General features: G+C 36.5%; 1 protein-coding gene across 2 annotated transcripts in view; it reads right to left on the bottom strand.

Annotated features, from left to right (window-relative positions):
• Nucleotides 1-15,663, bottom strand: part of LOC106870402 (serine/threonine-protein kinase Kist) — a 42,618-nt gene extending 26,955 nt beyond the window's left edge. The window contains exons 1-2 of one of the 2 annotated variants that reach the window (XM_052966649.1): nucleotides 15,008-15,663; nucleotides 12,106-12,303 (exon numbers count right to left, since the gene is read on the bottom strand). The gene's annotated coding sequence lies outside the window, so the exon portion shown is untranslated. Of the gene's footprint in view, nucleotides 1-12,105; nucleotides 12,940-15,007 lie in introns of those variants that run through there. The other variant, XM_014916453.2, reaches the window with a different exon arrangement.
• Between the last annotated feature and the right edge of the window lie 3,659 nt (nucleotides 15,664-19,322).

Below are 19,322 nucleotides of genomic sequence, written 5' to 3'. Positions count from 1 at the left end.
GTGAAACGTCTAGATAGAATAGAGACAGCTGATGAAGGGATATTCCAAGGGGCTTTCCGTTTTCCTATGTGTTCGTTCCGTTGTCTGTAGTTTATTGTTCTAACGTCCTGTACCCTGATATGCATGTATATACACATGTAGATGTAAGTATGTACATATATGTGTGTATACATGTATATATATTCTTTGTATTATATATATATATATATATATACATACATACATATATATATATATATTCTTTTATTTGTTTCAGCCATTTGACTGTGGCCATACTGGAGCACTGACTTAAGTCAAGTGAATCGACCCAAGGACTTACTCTATCGGTCTCTTTTGCCGAACTGCTAAGTTATGGGGACGTAAATACACCAGCATCAGTTGTCAAGCGATGTTGTGGGGGATAACCACAGACACACAACATATACACACACATACATATCATCATCATCATCCTCATCATCATCGTTTAACGTCCGCTTTCCATGCCGGTATGGGTTGGATGGTTTGACAGAGGACTGGTGAGCCAGAGGCTGCACCAGGTTCAATCTAATCCGGCAATGTTTCTACAGCTGGATGCCCCTCCTAACAACAACCACACCGAGAATGTAGTGGGTGCTTTTTACGTGCCACTGGCACAAAGGCCAGTCCGGCGGTTCTGGCAATGACCACGCTCAAAAGGTGATTTTATGTTCTACCTGCAAGGGAGCCAGTCAGGCAGCACTGGCAACAACCGATGGCTTCTTTCAGTTACCATCTACCAAAACCACTCACAAGGTGCCATGCAGTGGGACTGAACCAGGAATCATGTGGTTCATAAACAAGACACTTACCACACAGCCACTCCTGTGCCTATATATATATATACATATATTACAGATTTCTTCCAGTTTTTCTTATACCTAATCCACTCACAATGCTTTCGTCAGCCTGAGTCTATTGCATAAGACACTTGCCCAAGGTGCCATGCAGTGGAACTGAATCTGGAACCACATGGTTGAGAAGCAAGCTTCTTAAGACACAGCTACTCCTTACAAGTAATATATATATATATATATATATATATATATATATATATGAATAAAAATTTAAAAAATATAAAAAAGGGTTTTGTATGATCGTGTATAGAGGAATATATTATTTAAAAGAGTTTCAACTCTGTCTGTTTTTTATGTTTTATTTATATTCTTATAAAATTAATGTGGGATATAGAATATGGAATATATAATATAAATAGTAAAATGAAATGAAGTATTGAATGTCTTATTGAATATATGAAATATTAAGTATTAAATATATAAGGACTAGTGTACTTTCCTGCCTCATGGCAGTCTGACATGTACTGTAATTGACTGGCTGTTCTTTTGTCTTTTATACACATTTCTTTGGACAGCAGCAGTAGGTGTTTGGCTATTTTTAGAGATGATGCCAAGTTTATTTTTAGAAATGATGACATTTGAGAGATTTTTTGTGTTTTAGTTATAGGGATAAAATTTTTAAACCCTAAGTAAGATTAATTTAATCATTGTTTGTTAAGAGTGGGTTTGAATTTCTTAATAAAGTCCTTTTCTTTGCGTTTTCTCTCAATTTCATTCTGGTTATAAAGTTTATGGAATGGAAATATCATAAAAGTTTCACGACCACATGTTGCCAGATGGTTACTCAGTGGTATTTGGCGGACCTCTGGGTTTTTAATCTGTTGTTGATGCACACGTGAGCATTCCGATAGTGCATTACCTGTCTGGCCAACATACAGTTCTTCACAATTAGGGCATTTGATGCAGTAGATTAGATTTCTACTTTTGCAGTTCCATCTTGCTTTTTCCATCTTCTTCTCCTCTCAGTTGCCCTCCCATGCAAACACTACGTTACGTTACATAACTCATTTAAATCATCTTTCATCAATTTCTCACTCACACCAAACAACATAAACTCCACTCACTCCTCCATTCCATCACACTCAATGCCACAACCCCAACTCCCCCAACCCCCTGTCCCTCCAAACCCCCACATACATACTCCTATCCCCTCCCACCATCCCCACCTACTTCTATCCTATCCACCCCTCTTACTTCATTCCCATCCACCTCTTCTCCACTTCACTCTGTTGTTACCATGCCTCCAGATCTTCCCCTCTCTGAGGCAGAGCGCTCCCTCTTCAGTAGGGGGTCTGTGCTTCATCCCCTTCACTCCATCCAGCAGATCTCTGCACTGTCCTATGATTCCATTGATACATCAAACAACTCATGTCTACTAACTAGAAATGATTTTTTCACATGCATGATAAAGTCCAGGTATATTTAGTCTATATCAAGATATGTTTATGCAAACTAAATCACCTTATCAAGCAGCAATCTCGTTGTTGAGGAATAAAAATCAATATCAAACTCTGTAAACCTGGCCTTATGTTTATCCTTTAAAGTCTTAAACCAATCTAATACAGTGCTGGAATTATCCTATTACTGTAGCAGAGTAATCTAATTCTGGTATTAGTACTCCTTAGTATTTTTTTGCCTACTAAACTGATTTCCATCTTCGCTAAGTCTAACAGTCTGCAATTAGGCTTACTACTGAAATTAGGTATATATCTATATATCTATATATAAGTGGGATTGCAATAGAAAGGGAGGCAGCTTTATCCTAGGATATTACAGGTTAAGGTATAAAAGAACAGAACAGGCTTCTTGTTACTGAAAAGCTACATGACTATTCACTGGGTGGGAGTAACTAGGGTGGAGATGGAAAGAGAGGTACTGAAACAGTGATGAGGTATTAGGATGAACCCTCAAGGTACAAAGTGAAGAGACGCGAGATGGGATTGAAGAACAAAGAGTATTGCAGGGTAGAGGTTACAAGGGTGTATGGGGGAAAGTGAGAGGTGGTTAGAGATGAGAAATGGGTGGGACGAATATAATCAGGAACAAGGGTTGAGGTGATCGATTTTAAACAGATGGAGAGATGAGTAGGTGATCATATGTGTGTGTGTTTGAAACAAATGCTTCACTCTCCAGTTGGTTCTCTTCACAATCCCCACACCAGAGATTACTGATGATCTCAAAAAGTATGCAGACCTTATTGCTTAATGCTATGCTAATAATTTTACTGTTGAAAATCCATATGTACCATCTTCAATGCTACTTACACCAAATTCCATAACATCTGTTGCATTTACTCCTGCAATGCTGCAATACCCACCCACTCAAGCATATGGTGCAACTATACCTCTCCCAGTCCTGATGTTACTTATCCGCTTCTCAAAAACTGTGAGCTCTTTCCACTACACCAACTTTATTCCCCAGTTCAAAAAGAGTGACTGTACATCCCCTGTCAATTACTATTTTGTCGATTCCACAAGCTATATCAACAAACTGCTGTACTTGACTCTAATAACCTTATCCAACCATGATAATTTGGATTTATCCAGCTGCTGTGGCCATTTCATTAAATTTCTTGGAGACCTCACCTGAATCTCAGATAGCAGATCCTAAGTGAACATTTTCTTGACGTTGCCAAAGCCTTTAATTCTATGCCACACAGATTACTTATGATGAAGCTCTCAGTCATGGGCATCAAAGTAAATTTATATACCTGGTTGAAGTTCTTCACTCTCTGGTGGAAACCCTTCATTCTCAATCAAAAAGAAGTAGTTACAATACTAAGACAATATTGTGCACTTTATGTAATGACATCTGGCACCCTGCAGGGACATTCTTGATTCCCTGTTATTTGTTGCATACATTAATGAAATAAATGCCAACTTGAAGCATGTTACTGCATTAAAATATGCATACAACATTAAGCAGTACCTTGAGATAAAGACTGTATCCTAAACACTATGGACGTTTCTTGCAATCTGACCTGGACACAATGTAGCAATGGGTTGCTGACAGGCAACTCAAACTGGCTGTAGACAAGTACATCATTAAACACTTTGGGTGGCAATATCTGGAATTTACCTACTCTCTTCACAACACCAGCCTTAAGAAATCTGCTGATAAACACAAGCTAGACATTATTGCCAACAAATATCTATGATGGACGAAACACACTTTTAAAATAGTTAAAAAGGCCAAACATATCTTAGCATCACTTAGTAATACCTCCATCAGTCACACATCAGCTATTTATGGCCACGACATGTCCACACTTAGTTTGTATCTCCAGCCTGGAACTTCCATCTTGCTAAGAATATTGATCTGCTGGAAACTGTCCAGAGGTGTGCAACCAGATGAATACTTTTTGTCACAATGCTTCTCTGGGAATGTGTTTAGTATGTAAAATAAGTATAACCAATAATGTTACACCACTATATTTGGTGGCTGTTTAAACAATGTATTCATAGTGCTGAAGAAGCAAGAACTGATATATGCATATACACCCATTACCTTTTTTTTATCTTCAATTGCATTGTTTACATAGATGTATTTGTATATGAAACATCGTAACAAATCAGTGCTGGCTCTAATTTCTATAGAATATCTGTAGAGATAATTTTAAAACTAAAGTTTTCAGTGTCTATCAACAAACTTGATAAAAGCCCACAAAATTATCCACCATATTTCCTAAAAACTTGGACCTCATTTTGAATTCAATACCTTTACCACTCATGGACAAGCTTATAAGCTCAAAAAATAGCACAATACCCATGTCTTTCAGAAACATACTCACATGTTCAAAACTGTTGCAACATTGGAAATATTTACATCAGTTATTAGTTGTAAGGACACTGCAACCCTAAAATATTCCATGCTTCACAAAATCCACTAACACGACTATGCACCTTTATCTCTTTATAACTGTTATACTGTTCACTTTTCTGACTTCGTGTTTTATTGTGCTTCTATCTTTTATTACTTGACTTATATGACTGTATTCTGGCCCATCTTTTAATTTTTTCGAATGAGTTGTAGTGTGCCTGAGCACTATATACAACAAACTCATGATGTGTATGTGTGTGTGTTTATATATGAGTGTTCTACACATTTTTATATCTTAATGTTGTCATCCATATGCATCATAGACATGTACAAATAGTCTTCTCTTATTGCAAAACCTCTGCATTCAAAGTCTACATTTTACAACCATGCAGCATCAGCCACTGTGCCGAAGTATCATATAATCTGCCCTTCACTGTAAGGGAAAGATCCATTGTTACCAGCAGAGGTAATAGCTTCCTAAACTTTTACCAATCTGTTCCTACTCTGGTTATTATGCTTTCAGAACACCTATCCCTACTGCTAATTAAGTCACCTAAGTAACAGAAACTATTCACTATTTCTTGGTTGTTCTTCATGTTTAATGCCTCAGTACACCTGCTACATATGAAAGCTGTTTTTTTTTCTTCCCCGCCTGTGATCCCACTACAGCACTTGTGCACCCACTGTGTACCCTAGGCACAGTGGAGTTTCTAACTTAACAGAATCCTGTATACTTCACTGCTTACTAAAACTTCAGTTTTTTCTGAGTTTATTTTATGGCCCTTCAATTCTTGGTTTTGTTTCCATGCTTAGAATTTTTTCTCGAAATTGACCAATTGTACCACAAGAACTAGATGATCAGCTGCCAATAAACACACACATGGGTTGTGATTCACTTCAGTCTTAGCTGTGTTGTCAGAAATTTTATTACACAATGAGTGCAAATTCTCTATTTGCTTTACAAAAGTATATTGTTGTCAGTTTACTGTTTTATTTTCCCCTTTGCCATTTTTTGGCTTCTTTTTATTGGTACCAACATAAAAATGTGTGTGTATATGTGTAGACTAACTTTATTGTATTCACTTTCTTGTATTACTGTGGTGGTGATGGTTATGAGTGTGTTGTTACTCTATTCATTCTTTCTATTGAGAGAATGTGTGGTGTTAGAACATATTTTTATTATGTGTACATCAACTGTAATCTGTTGTAATGTTGGGTCTTTCGAATGTCATCATCATCATTATTTAACATCCATTTTCCATGCTTATTGACTGCAGAACTATGATGAATAAGAGGGAGCTGAGGACTGATCCTTAGTGGACCTCTACCTGGAATTCTTCATTGCACTATAATTCTCAGACAAATTCTTATGAGACCAAACTCATGTCTTTCAGTAGGAAGCAGAAACCCTATCTACTTCCCATTTACAGGAGTTATAGGTCTGAAATATCAAATGGTAACATAGTCAAACCACTAGAAGAAAGTCTTTGAAATTGCTTAGTCTTAATATCTCACCTGATCTTTCTTAGGGTTCCTACATGCAGACAATTTGTAGGTCTGCTTCCCATAAAGAGGGATCACTGTATAGAGCAGAGGTCATTTTGTATCTTTAAAAGATCATAATACATCCTTGTATGGAATACTATGTCATATTCGGGCAGGTGCACCATCTGGCCACTCAGATCTCTTTGACCAGGTTCAGAAGTGAGTCTCTAATTTAATTGCTAGGTACAGAGGTTTATCATTGGCTAAGTATTTCTCCTGAAGCTATCTTATCAGAAATATAGCATCAGTGGTGCTTTTCCCTGGCACAATCCCTAACTGCATCTCGCCTAGACTGACTCTCTCCCTAATTAGTTGGGCTATGACCCTCTCTGTGACATTCATTACCTGCTCCAATAACTCAATACCTCTGTAATTATTTGTATCTAATGCATCACCTTTACCTTTGTAGCAGTTGACTATGGTGCTGCTACACCAGCCACTGGGTATGACTCCTTCATGTATCACCTGATTGACTATGCGGGTGACTAGACTATAGCTGACACCGCCAGATATTTCAAGCTTCTCTGCAGTGATTCCTGATGGACAGGGAGGGGGCTTACCTTGTTTGCATACTCTTAATAGCTTTATCTACCAAGGTACTGTCAATTTGGATAGCTGGTCCCTCTGTTGGGTCGACATTTGGCAGACTCTTTTTCTCCCATTCATTCTCTTCATTTAGCAACCTTTCATAGTGACATCTCCAAGACTCTCTCCTTGCAGCTTCATTAAATGCAAGTGAGCCAGCATCCATGCGGTCACAATTCTCTCCCATGACATCACGATTCTCTCTCATACAGTCTTGCAACACGAAATACCTCAAGTCTTTGGTCCTCACAATGCAGAACATTGGCAAATATTTTCTTATCTGCTTTCCCTCTGGCTAAATAAACCTGTCTCCTAGCTTCCCTTCTGGCAGTCTGATACAATTCCCTGCTACCACCATTCTTCCATGCCTGTTTCCTTTCCCTAATGGCCCTGCCAACTACACTGTTCCACCACCATGTTATCTTGGGTCGAGAGGGGACTTTGCACCATCCACAGATCTGGTCAGTAGCCCTCAACAGGTTGTCTTGTAGAAACCTTCAGTTGTCTCTCACATCATGTGATGCTATATCCCCTTCTATTTTGTCAAAAGCTTCAAGTAATATGTCTCTAAATCTCTATCCATTCGCAGGATCCTCAATCTTCCAGACCCTTTTTCTTCATGATGGTCGTCTTTTGGGCATCCATTTAGCCCTGATCCTGAAGTCACTAACTACTAATCTATGTTGTGGGGTGTATTCTTCACCTGGAAAGTTTTTGGCATTTATAAGTAGCCATCTTTCTTGTTTCCTGGTGAAAATGTGGTCAATTTGACTAGTGTGTCTACCAGATTGGTACGTGAATAGGTGACTGGTAGGCTTCCTGAAGTTAGTATTACAAACCATAAGATCATTTGCATAACTCCAGTAGCCTGGTTCCCTCCTCATTGCAGGAAGCAAAACCATAGCCTCCTTGTACACAATGAAAGCCCCCTGCATGTAGTCCAACATTGAATTTGCCAGCCACAACGAGAAGGTCCCTGTCATTTGTCAACGAGGCAGTCTCCTTATTACTCAAAATATGCCACATTTGGCAGCAAAAATTTTGAATATGCCACATTTGGCCACTACAATTTATCAAGCTGCTTACCACTCAGAAACATAACACTGTCCCATCATTCAAGTAACGCAACAATCATCCTAAGAGATTGTCATGGATGTATGAATTTCGAAGCTGTAACATATTTATTTCATACAGAACTTCCCAATACCAACTTATTTATTCATCAATAATAATTATTGAACTGTCAAATGAATCCCATTCCCTTTCTTTGTCTGTCATAACAGAAATTAAGATATAGAAAATGTATTATATGTGCTTTTGTGTGTTAACTTTAAAAAATTGAAGATAATAATAGTAAATTTTAAGAAATGCAGTAGTCATGTGGCCCACTTCATTGAGCCTTGTCCCCCCACCCTATCCCTTCCAAATTCCAAATTTTTCTGTGGGCCCCCATTGAACTCTGCTATAGCCCTAGATTGGGAAACACTGTTCTATCATATCCACAATGCTTTGTGAGTGAAATTTAGACAAAAACTGGAAGAAACACATAATAGTTCAAGAATTGCTACAGGCTTGTTGCTGCAATCATGTCACCTATTATGCTAATTATCTACTTCCAATTTGGACAGATCTTATCTCTGTCTCTCTTTCTACATATATATATGTGTGTGTGTGTGTGTATGTGTGTGTGTGAAGGCACATGGCTCAGTGGTTAGAGCGTCGAGCTTACGATTGTGAGGTTGTGAGTTCGAATCCAGGACACTTTAGTTCACATTGCTCCACTTCACTCAGCTGTAGAAATGAGTTGCGACATCACAGGTGCCAAGCTGTATTGGCCTCTGCCTTTCCCTTGGATAACACTGGTGGCGTGGAGAGGGGAGGCCGGTATGCATGGGCGACTGTTCCATAAACAACCTTGCCCGGACTTGTGCCTGGGAGGGTAACTTTCTAGATGCAATCCCATGGTCAGTCATGACCAAAGGGGGTCTCAGCACATTGATATAATGATTACATTGTTCAATTAATTGGAGTCGCATGAAACGATTGTACTGCATTATCTCTGGATATCCTTGTTGCTTATTTTGATTTTAATCACCTTACTTTGAAATTGTATGGATAATACTGTACTAAATTCTGGTGCCTAAACTTAAGTATCATATTCACCTGAATTTAAATTTTTATACATACATACATATATATATATATATATATATATATACACACACACACACCTAAATAAATGCGAATGTGGGAGTGAGAACATGTGACATCTATGGACACTATAACACGATGCCTTTCCAGCTGAATTTAGCCACTTTTGTTTTCACTTGTGGTTCAGACCTCATATCAGTCAATAAATAGGAATCTTCATACCAACTTGCGATGGTTGGCATGAAATACCAAATGCAAACAATCTCATTCAAGAATAAGGAAAGCCCATGTACTCTCATAATCCTGTCGTATTAGAATTTATGACTTCAAACTTTAAAATTTTATTTTGGCATATACATGCAATTCATAAGATATGATAAAGTTTTGGCTGTAAATATAATAGATCTGCATAGGATCTCATCATATGCAATCTTTTAACATGTGATATTTGTGTATATTTTTTTAGTATGCTTTTATAAGGCGTGGTACGTAAATACTATAGGTATTCACAACACGCAACATCTATTTATTTCTCTCACATTAATTTTTAGTTCGTTCTGTCTCTTGCGCACAATTCTTTTGCTCTAAACTTTTAGGTTGAACAGTAGTCTTTATCAACTATTCAACTTATTGAGTTATATCACTATTTCATAGGAAAGATTCGACTTATTTCTGTATTCTTGTATCAAATTGATTTATTTTATCCGACGTATTTATACAAATGACAGTGCAACATACATATTATTACAGATGACAGTGCAACATACGTGCTATTGGTCATCATTTAATTTTTTGTTTCCACATCAATCCAACAGAAAGTTCCTCCGGTCTTATTTCAGCTATTGCTGTAACAGTTACTTACACTCACTCCTAATAATACTTACTGATATTATTACACCCACCAAATAATTATTTCATTAACAATTTTGTCTTGACACACGTTGGCTGTAAAGATTGTAAATAAAGTGTCACTATTGTTTACAATCTTCAGCGAAAGTATGACTGGGCTGTTTAGAGGAACTATTTACCTTGCTTTAAAACAGGCGAAGATTGGCGATAGAAAGAGCATCCGTGCATAGTAAATCTGCCTCAAAGTTTCGTCTGATGCATTGCAAGCATAGAGAAGTGGACGTTAAAACGATTACACACGCGCGCAACTTTTTTTTTCTAGATGTTTACCATTTTTAAATACATGGAATAATTTTAAAAAGATAAATCAAAACACAAAATAGTAAGAAAAAGGATTTATCTGCGTTACTGGACATCTATGTATTTTGTTTTAGCATAATGTTGATAATGGTGTGATATGTAAACAGTATAAGTATTCACAACACACACACGTGTATACACAAACATACATGCACACACCAGCATATATATTATACACCCTGCCACTTTTTTGTTCTAAAGATATGTCATTTAAATAAATTAAATAATTTTTAAAAATTGAATTAAAATGTAAAATTGTAAAAAAAAAATCTTTATGTGATATTTGTGTGATTTTAAAAAAATATAATGTTGATAATGAAGGCGTGGTATGTAAACAGCATAGGCATATAAGTTATTTCATTAATTTAAATTTTACATTTATTGGAACACAAAATTATAACTGCAGAATTAGATTGTCAAACATCTCTTACATTCATCTTTTCACATGTAAACACTTAAAACTATATGAGTATTCTAATAATGTTGACGATGATGAAGAATAACGTTTTATTCAAAATGACTAGATTATTGAGGTGAAAAAGTAATTATTAATACATATTAAACCTATTGTTGCATTAATTGAAGATCAATTTCAAGACAGTTCAATTCTTGCTTGGGGTGTTGCCAGAAACAAGACGTTTCGACGGCAAGGTCTTCGTGTTGAGAGTCCAGATCTCTGATTAAAATTTCAAAAAAAAAAATCATTTTGTGGTAAGTAGTCTAAATAAAATAAAATAATAGCTGTAATATGTATACCACTTTCATTCACTCTCTTACAAATCAGAAATGATTTTCTCTACTTTCAATGGCCAAAATGTAACGGTGTATTCTCTCGGATACTAACGGTTGCTTTCAAGACAAAGTAGAAAGTGATAAACTCTTTCAGAAGTCTATCCTGATAGGAGAAGAAAAAAGCCACAAGCAAGGAAATATTTTAATGGATCATTATTTGGATCTTTCTAGTGTAGTGTTGACAATGAAATAGTTCATAGACCCAGCAGAACAAATATCAACACACGTAGATACACAAAAACACATATGAAATTCATATAGAATATTTGAATGAAAGTATGATCTTATAGCTTGTTTAGGCGCATAGTGCATTTAAAATATTTTGTTATTTAACTCCAGATCAGAGTTGATCAATTAAATCTTTGATCAAAAGTGTTCTAGCTATGGCTAGCCAACCTTTTATTCAGCATCGTATTAGTATTTATTTTTCATCCATTAAAATGAAAGAAGGAACATAACGGAAATTTGACTGCTATTTCTAACAGAACGGGTGACCCGCATAGAAGCTTCCTCGAGATACACACAAGTATTTTCTGTTTATGCGTTAAGATAAGTAAAATCTAATGATTTCAGTCATAGGAAATTAGTCTCAAGTATTATACAACTAATTTATTTTGCGAAACTTGTTTCCATCAATAACTATTTGTAGGTTTTGAATGTAGCGATTGTTTACTAAATTGTCAAATAGCCAAATTTAATGAATTGCGCAAGTCACAACAATAAGGAATTGTGCAAATTAACAACAATGATAATGAATTGTGATAATGAATGGAAGATGATATCAAGTGATATTTTATACTTGAAAAATTTTAAAGCATTAATCTATTTTTCACACTAATATTCAAAAAAGTTATACAAGCCATAGAAACGAGCAATCGATTCTCTCAAAATTATCATGAATTTTAAATCATATCAAGAATGGTAAAGAGAGAGACAATGAATAAATTTAAACAAATAGAGAAATAAACTATCTGTAAAACCTTAAATGCTATTAAACATCATCCTTGATATTAATTGTCAGAGAGAGAGAAAAAAAATAAGCGAGATGCACTTGATCGATTTTTCGGTCAGCAACGAACAAAACAATAGCAATGAAAATAGTTACTTTAGTAGTACAAGAGAACCTTACCTGTGTCAATGCAGAATATATGCTGTGCGATAAGGTAAGCCGGGAATAGAAATAACATTCGCCAGTTTCTTCGATGAAGCTGCCCCCTGCTGAAGGAATACTCAAGTACGAGCACTCCAATTGGAGTTCAGTCGCCATTCATGCGACCATCTAAGATAACAGGCAGTGCAAAATTTTGTCTTCTGTAACTCGATGTAACTAACAATTAAAAAGAGACGGGATGTCAAATTGATTTCATATTCTTTATTGTATTCATATTATTTGCATGTTGATTTAGAATTGAAATAAAACTTATTAAATAATAAGATTTCTTAAACTGTCCGAAAATTTACTTTGATATCATTCTTAGTGGATCCAGCAAGTCATTCTCATCCTTTCTATTCTTCTACTTGTACTGTATCTGTTTAGTAAACAGCATTTCATTTGGATATCTCAACAGCTTTAATGCAAAACAATTGATATACAGCATAATGGACGTAATTTATAGGTGTAACATTGTCTTGACCCTTTTAACACCAGAGATCACTTCAACTCTGCGTTCAACTTTCAGCCATAGTTATTGAGATGTGTTGCTCAAGCAATCCACATTATTCAACCTGATCAAGTTTGTTTTATTGAAAACTATATCTCATTGCCTTATTTACTAAATTCGCACAGAATGATCCATATTTGTAGTAATGTCTTCCATGTAAATTTGGTAAAAAAATAGATTGAAAATTGTATAAAAAAATGAAGTTCACATATAACTGAAGACGTTTAAAATGCTGAAATAGCTCAGCTAGAATCAAATGTGCGACAAAAACATAAGTCAGATAAATCATACACATCTAAGTTGTGTTCAATGTGAAATACTATTCACTGCCCTTTAAACTTATGCATTTCGTGTAAACTAAAACTTAAGTTTAAAGGACAAAGACAAAAAGCAGTATCAAATTTCCACAAAGAGTAATGGGAAAAAAAAATTAAGCAAATCATTAACGTAAATAGGACCGCCTCCTACATCTCTACATTTTCATAAACCTTTTTTGGTCACTAGGAGTATAATTTGCGTGACAAGTATTTTCGATTTACGACATTAGGAATGTTACCTTGGATTATAATTCTATATTCTTCATTTAGAATGCATTTCCGTGATCCCTAATGTCATTATTTTAAATTACCTAATCAGTAGATTACTTTCATATCGAAATTATATACTCTTCAAATCATTCTATGACCAGATAGCAATGTGGTGGAGAAGTTATGTCAGGATGGTTACTAAAGTTACCAGTTTAAGCCCATTACTCTTTACATATCACCTTTTCATTTTAACCAACTCAAAATTCAGAGTTCTCTTCCTTGCTCCTTTTGAGATGAATTTTTATTCACTTTAAGAATTTCCCTTCTCATCACAGTTGGTTAAGAATTATTTCTGCCTCACCACAAAGCATATCTTTCAGTGCTCTTTTTAAAATCATTTTAATACATAAAACGTTAAGTCACACATCAGTTTCTTTTTTCTTCAGTCGAAAGGTGAAAATAGTAATTGTGCTGAGAGAGGTGAAAGAGAAAGTATTAGAGCAGTAGAGAAGACAGAATGATACACAAAAAATAAAGCAAGTCTTGAACAAAAATATCAAGAATTACTGAAAGGAGGAAGAAATAAACCGAGTCCTTTTCTACGGATACTACGCTAGTGTTGTCAAATGTCACGAGTTAATTTTAGTCGTTAAGATGCTATTAACACTCAAATAAGGTCATTCCTCACGAATTCCCCTTATCACCCACATTTGATATTAATGCCATTTTCTGTCTAACGTTAAAGGGTATGGAATGATGGAGGGGCAAAAATGTAAAAAAGAATACATTTTTAGAACAAAAATGTTTCACAGAAGGAAACAACAACCCAATTTCTTGTCCTTTCCCTTCTACAAGAGGTACTGATGGCTATTCCAAAAATTCACCGATCTAAGAGATTTCATGTGTAATAGTAAAAATTAGCCAAAAGTTGTAAATGTACGTATTCAAGAGTAAAAAAAAATATAGGGTGACTGCAAAAACGAGACGCACAAACCTGATTTCTGTCCCTGCGCCCCAGGCTGTTTATTTTTATTTATATAAATATATTTTGGGAAAAAAAATAAATAAATAATAAGGGCGAGATCAGGACCAGATTTTTTTTCTACCTGCTACTCAATTTGAATTGTTACAGGGAATGCTGTAACAATCTAAATAGGCTAGATCACAAATTTGTTCTTGGTATCATAACCCACATTTAGAACGTTGGCGTACATATCATCATTTTAAAAAGTCGAAGAAAAGGTAAAAAAAAATTAAATCAATAGATGAATTTTTTTCGGCCTATTAGAAAATTGGGAATCTGTAGTTCAGATGACAAAGGGAAAATGATACATGTGATAAGGACCGAACATAAAACCCAATGGCTGTGACACTGAGGTAATAAGTATTATGCCGCTAAAAGGGGGAAAAAATCACAATTTAGCGTTAAAATGACTAAATGCTGTCCGTAATTTAACGTTATCATAATGTCAAGAAGCAACGAAAATTTTAGAAAAAATAAATGAGTAGAAATCGAACTGGTGAGTGTTAATTAACAAGGCATTAAAACAGAATGTTTTCCCCCAGACAATAAAATATGTTTCAACACAAATTCACATAAAGAATCTTGTAAACCAAATACAAAAACGAAATAATGTCTAAATTTTGTCTTAATATGGAGCAACTGAAGAATGCTTATGCGAATAAGAGTACGAACCTTAAATCTATTTTATTCTGGTACGGCCTACGTATGTAATGTCTAAATATGCAACAAAATCAAAGACAATCTACTACAGGACATAACATTATTTTGTTGGACTGATAAATAATCGAATGCTCTTATAGATAAAATATTTATAATTACTGTTAAGACAATTCGCTGGGAAAGAAATATTTCGTAGTATTAAGTACAGTGGTCTGAAGCAGGGCCGGTGCAAGGAAGTGCGGGACCCAATTAGTGAATTGTGAGGCCCTCTACAAAACTGAAGATTGATGTTTTATGCTTCGTATAGTACGTCAGTCTCAACCAAAAGGCACTGAGGGCTTCAGGTTCCACCATTAGCCACAATGATATATTAAAAATTGGAAGTTCATATGAAAGTTTTTAAGTTTTATTGCAAGTCAAAATAATTGCTGACGTACTATTAATGAACAGACCTAAAAAACAGGCTTTTCTGGATATTTTAGTCGAGAAGACTTGTAAAATCATTTCAATGTCAATGGTTTTTGTAATGTCATTTTCTAGATAGCATCGCCAAATTATTTAGTCTGTCTTGTGAAATTGTTAATTGTAGATATGTTTTAATCAGTTTTAGTTTTGAAAAACTTCTTTCGCCTGATCGGACTGGGACTGTTACGAGCATTAGTTAAGTAAATCCTCAAAGCAGTAAAAACATTAGGAAATATTTAATTCATCATAGCGTTCTCCACTTGAGTGTGTGTGCGGGGCTCAATTTGAACGAACCTGTCAAATTGGCTTAAAACTGGCCCTGGTCTTAAGACATTTACATACTGAGCAATTGCCCAGAGGATCTGACGTGTCTTGGGGACCCAGTTCTAATCTTTGTAATGTTATGACTTGCTATCTGTTAATACTATAGGGTTCAGTGCATTTATTTGCCCGGGGGGACGAGCAAATAAATGCTGTTAAATCAGCCTTGACTAAATACAACATATATTTACTATGTTTTTTAGAACCCATCGCTCAGGGAAGTTACTGTGGGTTCAAATCTAGCTGTTACTATGAAAATAAGAATGTAGTACAGTATATTAAGATTTGTTAAAGTCTTACCAATATGGTCGCATTGTAGCAGAATAATATTAGACATAACGTCTTTGATTCCGTCCTATTTGAAAAATCGGCCTTATCCATCAAATTAATGGAGGAAAGATTTATTTGAAAATAGACATCCATGAGAACTATTGTAATGGAGATAAATGAAACCGCAAAATAAAATAAAACGAAACATTATTCCACCGAAAACACCACAAAAAGTGGACTGTATTTGTGATTATAAGTCTTGAGTTTCAAAGCACTTCAGGTGATTCGTTGTTTCTAAATATATCGTCACTTTGTTCACTTCAAGTACCAAGTTTAATCTGTTCAATGTTCAGATTCAAACTGTGTGTTTAACAGGAAATACTCTGTTGAACAACTTCCTACAACGGTGTTAATTTGGAGGTTATTGTTCAATAAAACATTTCTTGTTTAACACACGGTTTGACATCTTTATCAGCTACAAAAGACAATTTAGCAAGCCAGACATTACAGTGAAGTTTAAGTCTCATATTAATTAGATTACTCATTGTTTCAACCAGGAGCCTAAGAAGGTGTGGGCTTAGCCGTATATTAGTCCGGGCTCAGAAAGAACCAAGGAGGAGCCCTGAATATTTGACGGGCCTCTCCCTAAAAGAACGATTTCAAAACCCCTTGAATTTTGGAAGAGATCCTCCTGCAGAGAACCGAAAAGCAGCCGCGTTTCGTCTTGCAAAAGTTTTTCCAGAAGTTCTAGTTCCAGCTCTTAATACCAGGAAATGTGGTTGCATATGGATGCAGCGGTGGAGGCGCGTGGCTTAGTGGTTAGGGTGTCAGCATCATGATCGTGAGATTGTGGTTTCGATTCTTGGACCGGGCGACGCGTTGTGTTCTTGAGCAAAAACACTTCGTTTCACGTTGCTCCAGTCCACTCAGCTGGCAAAAATGAGTAACGCTTTGATGGACTGGCGTCCCGTCCAGCTGGAGAACACATACACCATTGAAACCGAGAAACCGGGCCCACGAGCCTGGCTAGGCTTTAAAAGGGCGCATTTATTATTTTTTTATGGATTCGGTGATGTCGAAACTATTGATAATAATTATCATGACAAGGAACAAAGATGAGCAAGCAGTCGGAGCTGACGACAGAGATGAAGTTTGTAGAGGCAGATTCAAGAGCATTGTTTCTCATGGAACTCCCCTACCACAAAAACACAGAATTGAAGAAAAGCAAATGCTTAATTAGATAAAGAAGAATATAGCCAAAGCTAACCCACTTCCATCCAGAAGATAAAGGAGTATCATCTGCAGAAGACTGAAACGACCACTTCTTCAGAAGGCCGTTAAACTATCTAGATTAGGATCGAGGAACCATTTTTTAATACGAGGAGTGAATCACAGTTGGAAGCGCAACTATTATGAGAAAAATAATGAATTTAAAAATTTATAAGTATGTAATGTTTATTAAACTGTTTTATTTTTATTTTGCCTATGGTACTCCTCTCTATTGATCTAGATATTCTAGCCCTGTATAACTACTATCACTTTACAAAACTTAGGTGAGATCTACATCTGATAGTCTTTTATTGTTTAATTCTCACCTGGACTTTGCCTTTTCTCTCTTATGACAGTTTTATTAAGAAGGGTGTATGTACTAGTAATGTACAACAGCTATAATAGAAAAGACTAGTCTCGTGGTCCTGGCGGACAATATGGAAAAGGCGTTGCCCCGGAGGATGGCAAAGGGAAACGAGCTGGAACAGCCACTCCCACTCACAGAGCTCGCATTTGCGGATAGCCATCTCCGCCGTGATAGTAGTGAGCAGGGATAGTAGTGGGGGCCAAGAATGCCGGAGGTCTCCACTGTCATAGGCTCAACCGCAAATCTGTTAGAGCAGTCGATACTTTGACAGTTTGCCCTTTTCGGCTTGACGTGCAGCGAAGCCTGGGGTGGTAACCGAATACACCGAGTTGATGCTGGAGAAGGTATTGCAGCATGTGTCTTCCAAGACGAGGGACCTACCACCATAAAACGGGAAAATTATCATGCCTTCTGGCCTTTTACCGTCCCTTCGGTCCAGCTCCGCAGGCTCGAACTGGGAAGGGAAGCCTGTGGAGTTCTAGGCCAAGCTTTATAATCTCATTGAGAACAGCATGGCGTGGTAGGTGGCCAGCACTATAACGACAATGGGTGGAGGCCGAAAGAACCCACAGTGGATCCGTAGCGACATTTGTGAGGCTCACAGACCCAGAGGCCAAACCTCAAGGAAACACCGATGAGTAAACAGTCGCTATCCAGCTGAATCCCAGTCGAGAGTGATGGCATTACGTTGAGCAAAGTACCGCTGTGGAGCTGGTGGGGCCGAGCGGAAACATGCTCGACGGTGCTAGTTAAGTCAGCACATCAGTTCGTCCAAGAAAATGTTGCACTGGATGGCGTCCCACTTGTTATGACAGGGACGAACATCTACAAAGGGGGAAAGTGGAAGGACGTCCGCAAGATAGAAACCGACCCTGAACCTTGTTGAGGATTAGTATTTGTCAGAGGCTTGAGTATTTTCTGGTCCTGAAAAAAGCAAGTCAGTCTTTAAAGAAGTCTCAGCTATGTTAAAGATGTGCGTTTTCCAGGAGAGGACTAACTGATGCTGAGATATCTCCTTAGCATACGGACAATGAGACCCATTTCATACTGGTATTTTCAAAAGACTTCGTTTCCTTGTTTTCTTATATAATTCATTCAATGTAAGCTAATTAAACTGGCGTAGGTAAAAAATATGCACACCACCCGTTTTCGGCGTAATCCTAATAATAAACGCCGAAAACGGATGGTGTAAGAATATCTGGCGATCTTTCGGTACTAGTACGCAACAACTACTAGTATCGAAAGATCGCCGAATATCTTTACCTTCGGCATTAAAACTCAATTAATTTATACGTTTATAATAATTACAATTAAGGCAGCCGATTGTCAGAGTCGAAGCTCCTGTCGAGTTTAACTTTGCCTTTCATTCTTTCGGGGCTGATAAATAAAGTATCATCAGTCATGTACTGGAGTCGATTTCTCTTACTCTAACTCTTTCTTTTTCGGTGTGATTTTCTTCTGGAAGAAATCAGGTGTGGTCAGATCGAAAATGCAAAAGACATTCTGTATCGTGATGGTGTCCCTGCAACTCAACTTAGATGTGGGCAAAATGCAATGCAAATTCTTGATCAATAGTTTAACATCTTTCTATTTTTCTGACTTTTAAATGCAGTGGTCATGGTATTAATAAATGTTCACAAAAGAAATATATGGCGACAGAGAAGTAGTTTAAAACTTATAATATACAAATGCATGATGTATATGTGACATTAAAATTGTATTCTGAAAAGTAAATTTTGTGAAATTGATTTTTAAAATTAGGAATAGTCAATGACGCCGGTG

Source organism: Octopus bimaculoides, chromosome 1 (genome assembly GCF_001194135.2).
Source record: "Octopus bimaculoides isolate UCB-OBI-ISO-001 chromosome 1, ASM119413v2, whole genome shotgun sequence".
NCBI lineage: Eukaryota > Metazoa > Mollusca > Cephalopoda > Octopoda > Octopodidae > Octopus > Octopus bimaculoides.
Note: the sequence above shows the minus strand (reverse complement) of the source record. Positions and strands in the feature narration are given on the sequence as shown.